Source organism: Pinus tabuliformis, chromosome X (assembly GCF_031772625.1).
Source record: "Pinus tabuliformis cultivar Carrire ecotype Pingquan chromosome X, CPIR1, whole genome shotgun sequence".
NCBI lineage: Eukaryota > Viridiplantae > Streptophyta > Pinopsida > Pinales > Pinaceae > Pinus > Pinus tabuliformis.
Window position 1 is genome coordinate 397540007 of NC_142308.1, and position 9316 is coordinate 397549322.

Consider the following 9316-nt stretch of genomic DNA (forward strand, 5'->3'; position numbering starts at 1 on the left):
CGGATGCTTTTATGAAGATAAATCATTTAAACATACCCAATCCCAACTTGCAAGTTATAAATGCATGTGAGTAAATCAGTTTAAGTGAGCTAAACTTCAGGCATGATCACTGACAACACATAACAGTGTTACTTTTAACTTTGGAGGACACCTGAGTTAGGGACCATCTCGAAAGAAAATCCCAAGAGAGAGAGATCACTTTATCTCACTCCTTAAATGATGTGGATAAAAAAAAACAAGTCACCGACGATTCAACAACAACTATTTTGGGTGGGGAAATGTGAAGGAACATTTGAATTCCCTTAACTCTTATTTTAGAACAAAATATTATACTTTCTATTAGATAGCTACATTCCCATACCGTCCCAACTTCACTATCTATGCATTTTCACCACTTGTGGCTCCTATCGATAAATCTAGTACTATTAATATGGAGCAACACTTACTTCCCTTGCAAAGAGACTCTAAACTTTTGACCACCTAATGACTTGAGCGAGTGGATTAAGTTTGGCATGATCTAGGGAAACTGCTGAAATCATCGAAGTTATATTGTTCAAGATTGAAACTGGAAGTATATTTATTTGAGTCATAGAGGAGATACAATACGAAAGAAGAATTTGGACTCGGGATGGCTGGCTACACGGTCCATAGAAATAAGTTTATCAGGCATGGATCTTACCACAATTCATCCTCCTTCACAGCCTACAAAACCATGGATGGAGGGAATTATACCTGGCACTATCCTGGGGACCCTCTTGGAAAACAAAGTAATATGGGATCCTTTCTTTGGAGGAGATTCATCACACCCAAGCGTCAGAAACATACACTCAATTCTTCATCTGCATGGAGATTCTCAACTAGGAATCCCTCCTTACAACTAGAAATTATGTAAAACCAGTGTCATCACGAGTATTGACAGACTTAAATCCGGACAGTTGGAGATCAAAGAAAATTTTGCAGTTGCCTCATTATTCAACCCTCAAGAGCTTGATTCTGTCATCAAGACGTTAGATAGCTACCCCCATCTGGTATTTGTAGGGGAGTCCAGAAGACTCAAAGAGTGACTCGGAGAAGCCGCTATGGGGAACACCTTTCTCTTACAGGGAGGTGATTGCGCTAAGAGTTTTAAGGAATTCAATGCAAACAACATTTGGGATACCTTTAGAGTTCTCCTCCATATGATAGTTGTGCTCATGTTTGGAGGTCAAGTTCCTGTTTTCAAGGTCAGACGTATGGCCAGGCAGTTTTCCAAGCCTAGATCCAAAAATTTTTAAGAAGTGGATGGAGTAAAACACCCTAGCTACCATGGAGACAATATTAATAGAGATACCTTAAATGATAAGGTTCGGGAGCCTAATCCCCAAATAATGGTTTGTTCACATTGCTAGGATGTTGCCACTCTTAATCTTCTCCCAGCCTTTGCAATTGGAAGTTATGTAGTGATGCAATGTGTGTCTAAGTGGAATCTAGATTTTACATCTCATAGTGAACAAGGGGATATTTTCTTGTATTATTTTTATTATTATGACTTTTTTATTTTTTTTAGCGTATCACAGTTAATATGTATTATAGTTATAATGATGTCTGTAAAACACAACTCTGACATGTCTTTCCTCAAATTTTAAGGCTTTCCAAGGGAATAAAGAGACGTATCATTTTCAATCAAAAAACAAATTTTAATATATATATATATATATATATATATATATATATATATATATATATATATATATATATATATTAGGATTACAAGTAACTATGAGGGTTACAAGCTCTTATAGCAAAAATTTGGGTTTAGTGGGTTTTGGGTCTAGATTTTGAATCTGGGATCTGATACCATGTGTGAGGACCCAGCTATAGGTCCTCTAACTACTACTACACTCATTCAAATAAATTTCGCTAATTTTCCTAACAAGGAAAATTTCATGTTTATAAAACATCATAAGCATGAACATAAATTAATTTATTCTACAACATGTATAACTCATAACAATTTATCTGCAACATGTATAGCTTGTAATAATTTACATAACTAAAATAAATTACTGATAATCCCTATTCCAATAGCTTAGTTGAGATGCTCCTGAGCTCCTGACTCTGTTGGTATGCTCCTCTGGACTGCCCAACTAGATTTGCTTCCCATCCAACTAGGAAGTAATTCCTAGCCCAGGGAACCTCCACATGTTCTCTAGCCCTTCGAGCCCAAGTCCAACAAGATGTAGTGTGTCCAAATTGAACAAACACTCTCTAGATCTATGTTTGATTTCCCTTATTTAACTCCCCATTCTCTTCCTTCTCTTTCTCCACATTCCTCCCTCAAAACAAAATCCTCCAAAACCAAGCCAAGACCAAGGATTCCCCCCCTCTCCTCTCATCATCCTTCCCCTTTTATGTCTCTTCCTCTGATCCACCTCAACCACCTATCATTAATTTCATGACTACCCCCTCATCCTTTCATTTAGTATCCTTTACTTTTCTTACCATATCTTGTTCAAGTAGATTTGAGATGTCATTTTGGGGATAAGATATGAATATTTAATTTGGAAATTAGTTGGAGAAGACCATATCTTCTCCCACGTAGATTTTGAGAGGACACCTTGGGATATGGATATTTAATTTGTAATAAATGGAAGGAGACTATATCCCATCCAAAAGTTAAATTTGAGAAGACAAGTTGGGAATTGAATAATAACAATAATAAAATTTATATTAGTAAATAAAATCACAGTTTCACAAATGTGGGCATATACCAATATTTCTTGATAATTATAATTTTATATTTTGAGGTAATTTAAACACTAATAAAATTTTCATGATAAGATTAAGTAGGGCATTACAATTATGCTCAACCATCTTCAATCATGGTCAATATGAAAATCCATCATGGTCAATTATTGTCAACCATGGTCCAACATCACATTGTGACAAGTTTTGCCTCAATATGAAAATCAACGTTTTCCAATCATGGTCAATCATTACCAACCATGGCCCAATGTCACATTGTGACAAATATTGTCTCAATATGAAAATCAACCATATAATCATCAATATCGATGGTCACATTATGATAAAGATTGTCTCATGGTCGAACTTCACATTGTCACAACAATTGTCATTAATGATCAACCATGGTTCAATGTTGCATTGTGACAAATATTGTCAATTTGAAAACCAAACATGGTCCACCAAGGTCAATCATGGTCAGCCATGCTCAACCATGGTCCAACGTCAGAGTGTGACAAAGATTCTCTCAATATGAAAATCAATCATGGTCAGCCATGGTCCAACGTCGCATTGTGACAAATATTGTCTCAATATGAAAATCAACCATGGTCAACCAAGTTTGTTTTAAGGTTTATAATATTTATCTTAAGGTTTATATACCTTGGGTTTACAATATTAATCATTTGTGTTTTTGCCTTTCTAGTATTAATCCCTTGTTTTTATTATTGCCTTGGGTTTATAATATCAATCCATTGGGTTTTTTTAATCTAAGGGTTTATATTCCTAACGTGTAATATTATTGATAGGGTTTATAATATTAATTCCAGGGTTTAATATAAATCACTTGGGTTTATAATCCATTCGGTTTATAATATAAATTCCTTGGGGTTATAATATTAATCATACGATTTATATTCCTAGGTTATAATATTAATCCTAATGTTTATAATATTAATTTCTTGGCTTTATTAATTTTAGGATTTATACTGCTATGGTTTAATATTCATCCTAGGGTTTAATGTTATTCCCTTGAGTTTATAATCCCTTGGGTTTTTAATATTAATCCATTAAGGTTATAACATTAATCATAAGATTCATGATATGAATCTTCGGGTTGAATGTCTATTTTAGGGTTTATAATATTTATCGTAGGGTCTATATCCATTGGTTTTATAATATTAATCTCTTGGATTTAATATTATTCCCTTGGGTTTATAATCCCTTGGTTTTTAGTATTAATCCCTTGGTTTTATAATATTAATCATATGATTTATAATATTAATCATATGGTTTACATTCCTAGGTTTCAATGTTAATACTAGGGCCTACTATTATTTCCTCAGGTTTATAATATTAATCATATGGTTTATATTCCTGGGATTACATGTTTTTTTTTTGTAAATCAATAGTCTTATAGTAATTCGTAAAACACATAGGATACAAAAGGGTCTGCACACACAGACAGAGCCACAACCTCATCGCATGCTCAAAATGACTACAAGCAACTGAAACTTCAACTATTGAACCCGAGGCTAACCACGCAGGGCAGCCTAAAGAGGGGTAAAAATGGAAAAATAGTTCTTCAGCCTGGGCTACTGGGCATTAGTGCCAAAAGGAACAACAGAGGCTAAGATTACCTCTGCAGCTATGCTATACCAGGAGCATAAAAACCTGGAACATGACATGTCGAAAACAAAACGAGATAAGAGGAATAGAGAAGACATTAAAACTTTAAGATAAAATAGTCTTTACTAGGAGCACTTGGGCCGACCATTGCAGTTGTTTGTTCAGTTTGAGGAATCCTCTAAGGAGTGGGCCTCTTCACCTGACTGGTGTCAGTTGCCTCCTCCTCAACTTCCTTCATTGCAGTGGAATCCTGTCTCATGGAGAGCCTGAGAAGACTGATGAGGACACTAATTTTTTGCGAGAGGACTCTGAATTCCTGAGTCAAGGCACTGATATTGAATTCCAAGGCATCAAGCTTAGCCATATTCTCAATTGATACGAGAGAGATGGCTTGGTGAGATTTTTTGATGTCGTCAGCCTACATGCTGAGTGCCTTAACCAGCATGGTTTTCATCCTCCACATTTCTCCCTGGGTTCGAAAAAATTGAGTTGCTATTATTGTTATTGTGCCTGGATCAGAGAGCCAATCCACTTCCTTCTCCAAATCTTGCTCGTTCAGATGTTCTTCCTCCTCTGTTACTGCAACTTCAAACCCTGCTATTTTGCGTTTTTCTTTCTGGGTGGTCTAATTTTCCTAAGCCTCCCAGGCTTCCTGCAGGTCCTAGTTAGTAGAAAATCTACGACTTCCCTCATGCACCTTGATGTTATTGGAGGTCGCGGAATCGCTGGAAATTTTTGCAACACTGCGAATGCTAAGAGGCGAACTGGGAAAGAGCAATGTGTTGATCTTATGGTTGGATGCTTTAGATATAGTTGAGGGTGGGAGAGTATGGCTAGAGATTTTCCACTTTGCTATTGGATAGGCGTTGTTCCTTCCATAATAATTACCATTACGAATTCCCAATTCCTGTTCATGAAGCGTATCCAGAGCCTTAACTCTACCACACTTGAGGCTATTGGTTGAATGCCATGTGTCCTCCCCTGTGTATAGTCGCCAATCACTATCATATTTTTTGTAGCTCGAACTCCTCATTCACTGCACTTTGTCCTTGTTTATGATTTCCCACTCTTCTTCATGTACTTCGTGGGATTGACGCTCGTTGTTCCTTCGGTATGCTATTTTCATTTGCTATTAAGGCATGATCCATCGTACCTTTGCCACCCTCCTCCCTTTAACGAATGTCTTGTCTCGAGAGAAATAAAAACTTATCCTGAAGTTTGGTGCATGTGACATCATGCCAACAGGTGTCCAGGTAGGTGAAGTGGTGATAGATCCTGTAGTTAGCCAAACAGTCACCCACATTTGCCTTTCTTTTCACTGCTTGCAGGATGATTCCATCAAGGCTTGAGAGATGCTTAGCTATGAGCTCTATGACCTTGGCCAACCTCCAATGCTTTGTAACCTTACTTGGTTTCACTCCCATTTGCATTTTCCTTGCTGCATTGATGGCCAAAAGGGAATCTCCTTCCACCACCGTAGCTCCTGTTTTCAGGCGTATTAGAATTCGTAATCCTAGCTCTAAGGCTGCAAATTCCATTTCATTGTTGGTTCCTTCACCCAACGATTGGTTGAAAATATGTTATATTTCTCCTTTGTGGTTTCGAAATACCCTTCCTATGCTTGCCGGTCCAGGATTCCCATGAGAAGCCCCGTCAAAGTTGAGTTTGTGGAAGCCTGTTGGTGGTAGGGACCAGACATTCATGGAGGGTTCTCGTTGTTAACACGGTTCAGAGGAGACCATGATGGAACCTGTCTCAATGCCAAATGCCTTCAGAATTTGCAAGTCAGTGACTAAGAAATCCTTATTGTGTTCTGCTTTCCCTCTGGTAAGAATCATTTCTCTCATGTTTTGCAAAATGGTGGCTTTAATAGTCTCTGTGGTCTTGACTTCATTTTGAAACACCCTTATTTTTTGTTCTTTCCATACCATCCACACTATAAACCCTTGGATTAATTTCCATAATGTATTGGCTATTTGGGTTTTGGAAAAATTGCTCCACCAATTCCCTATGCTATCCTGTATTAAGTTTCTATCCCTATCCATTCTCTTAAATATGACTTCCATCCAGTGCCATAAGCTTTCTGTCCATTTACCAACATTGAGGAGGTGATTCATGGATTCCTCCTCAATTTCACACAGTGGGCATCATGAGGGGCCTATAAACCCCTTTTTCTGAAGGTTCGCGTAGGTAAGAGTTCTTTGGTGCATCAAAAGCCAGAGGAAAGCTTTAATCTTTGGCCAAAGATCAGCATCCAATACTTTGCTATGCCAATTGACTTTTTCCCTTTATTCAGTTTCTTCGATATAGACTCTTGCTTATTTCAGGGAGAAATTACCTCCGTCGAGCTTACCCCACCATAGTTTATCTGCATCAAGAGAAAACCTTATTCTCCTTTTGGCCATCTCTATCTGCAGTGCTCTTATAATGTTATCTTCCTCTTCTGGTTGCTCTGTCTTGTTGAATATCCACTTATTCCATGCTTGATTATTATCGTTAGGTTTCCAGTAATGCCTCACTGTTGTCCTCCATAGCTCCGTGTGTCTTCTATGAATGGTTAGGTAATCAGGGCATTCAAGCTTAGGTAATTTTTGCCAAGCATCTTCCCAGAACAGGGCGGTCTGTCCATCTTGGACTTCCTAGAAACTCTGTTCTTGAATTGTTCTCCGATTAGTTCTTGCAAGGTTCGAGATTAGAGATCCGTCTGGGGGTTCTTGCATCCTGATCAAGTTCTGTGGGCTATAGTGATTAGCATACTTTGCTTTCCAGTATTTGGCCCAGGGTAAATTCGGTTCCTTTACCCATCTCCACCATAAATTGGCTCTGCATGCTCGGTTAACGGTATAGGGCTCCTGTAGATTTAACCCCCCCAGGATTTTGGGTTTGCAGATTTTATCCCACGCCATTAAAGACTACTTTTGTTTCACAGAGTTTCCCGACCAAAGAAAAGCTTTATGAATGAGTCTAATTTCCTAAAGCACCCCTTTAGGTGCCGGGAGGATAGAAGGCATGAAATGAGGAATAGCCTAGAGGACAAATTTGGTGAGGACAAGGTGGCCTATAAAGTTGAGGGTCCTATGAGTTCAATGTTGACACCCTTTCCCTAGATTAGCAATCATCTTTTCCCAATGAATTTTTTTCCAGGGTTTATTAGTTAGAGGAATGCCTAGGTACCTTGAAGGGAGGTTACTCCTTTTGAAACCGAGGACTGTGGATAGATTTTTCTAGACTGCTAGGTGCGCATTGAAAAAGAAAATGGAAGATTTAGCTAAATTCAGATCCATACCTGACGCTAGGCTGAAGTGATTGAGAATGTTTTTGAAACCAAGAGCTTCTTTGACAGAGGGCGTACCATGCAGCATTGTGTCATCGACAAACTGCTGATGAGTTGTAGTAAGGCTAGAGGGCAAGGGTTGGAGTCCCTGAATTATGCCATCCTCTTTTGCTCTTCTGATAAGCCTACTAAGACCTTCCATTAGAATCACAAACAGAAAGGGGGACAAGGGATCCCCTTGTCGCAATCCTCGAGAGGGCATAAACTGGGTTGTGGGAGTTCCAATAACCAGAATGCAAAATATAGTAGATTTAATCAAGGCTAGGATCCAAATTATCCATTGCTTCACAAATCCAAAGGCATCCAAAGCCTCCAAATATTGCCAGCTGGCTTTATCATAAGCTTTTGATAGGTCCAACTGCATCATCATTCCTGCGTTCTTCTGAGATTGGAGAGTATGAATCATCTCTTGAGCTAGCAGTATGTTGTCCATAATTTGTCTCCCTTCTACATAACCAGATTGTTCTTCCGAAATGATGCCTGGAAGAATGGGTTTTAGTCTATTAGCAATGACTTTAGATATGATCTTGTACAGGACATTGCATAAAGTGATTGACTGAAACTTCGATGGAGTGTTTTCTTCCTCCTCCTTTAGAATAAGGGTAATGAGCGTGGAGTTGAGGGATTTTAGGATGGAAGAGGAGCACCTGGAATCCTCCACCACTTCCCATACTTCTGTTTTGAATATTTCCCAACAGGGTTTGTAAATGTCAATGGTGAAGCCATCTGGTCCTGGTGCCTTACCATTTTGCATATCTTTTTCCGCTTCTTCCACTTCTTGCATGGAAATTGCTCGATTTAGAGCCATGTTCTGATCATCTGGGATGAGCTTGGGAATAGAAGTCACTAGGTCCCTATTAGCTTCCTCTCTGTTAATATTAGGTTCCATTGCAATTTGGCTAAAATGATTCACGAGAAGGCTTGATATTTCCTGATGAGTTTGTACCGAGGTTCCTTGATCATCCTTTAATCTTAATATTTTATTGGCACCTCTGTGATCAATGGCATATCTGTGAAAAAAATTAGTATTCTTTTCTCCTTCCTTTAGCCATTGAATTCTAGACTTTTGCTTCCATAGAGTTTCCTCCTGTTGGCATCTTGTCTGCTAGTCCTGCATGAGTTTTTGTTCTGTGTTCATAGTTTCTTGATTAATATTTCCCTGGATCCATTCCTTGTGAATTTGTTCCAATTGCTCCTCTAGCTTCTTTTTTTCCTTGAAAATGTTCCCGAAGACTTCTTGATTCTAGGATTTTAACCTTGTTTTGATATGTTTAAGCTTAGCCTAGAGAATGAACATTTTAGTGCCTCTTATACCTAATGGTTCACTCCACCATTGTTTTATTTTCATTGTGAATTCAGGATGACTAAGCCAGAACTTTTCAAATCTGAATGGCTTATTCCTTGGTGTGCCTAGGAGGGCCACATTCATGATTATTGGCCAGTGGTCTCAATCGCCACTTGGAAGTATGTCCGAATCCATAATAATCCCTTCCAAAAGAATGGTTTCTGTCACTAAGAACCTGTCCAGTCTAGAGGTGATTTTCCTATCCCCCCCTCTTTTGTTGTTCCATGTGAAAGATCCACTCTTGGGGAAGATGTCTACTAGCTTGGCTAATTTAATAAAGTCTTTGA

General features: G+C 38.4%; 1 pseudogene; it reads left to right on the forward strand.

The window, feature by feature from the left end:
• Positions 1-628: 628 nt before the first annotated feature.
• Positions 629-5019, forward strand: LOC149140198 (phospho-2-dehydro-3-deoxyheptonate aldolase 1, chloroplastic pseudogene; annotated as a pseudogene).
• Positions 5020-9316: the final 4297 nt, after the last annotated feature.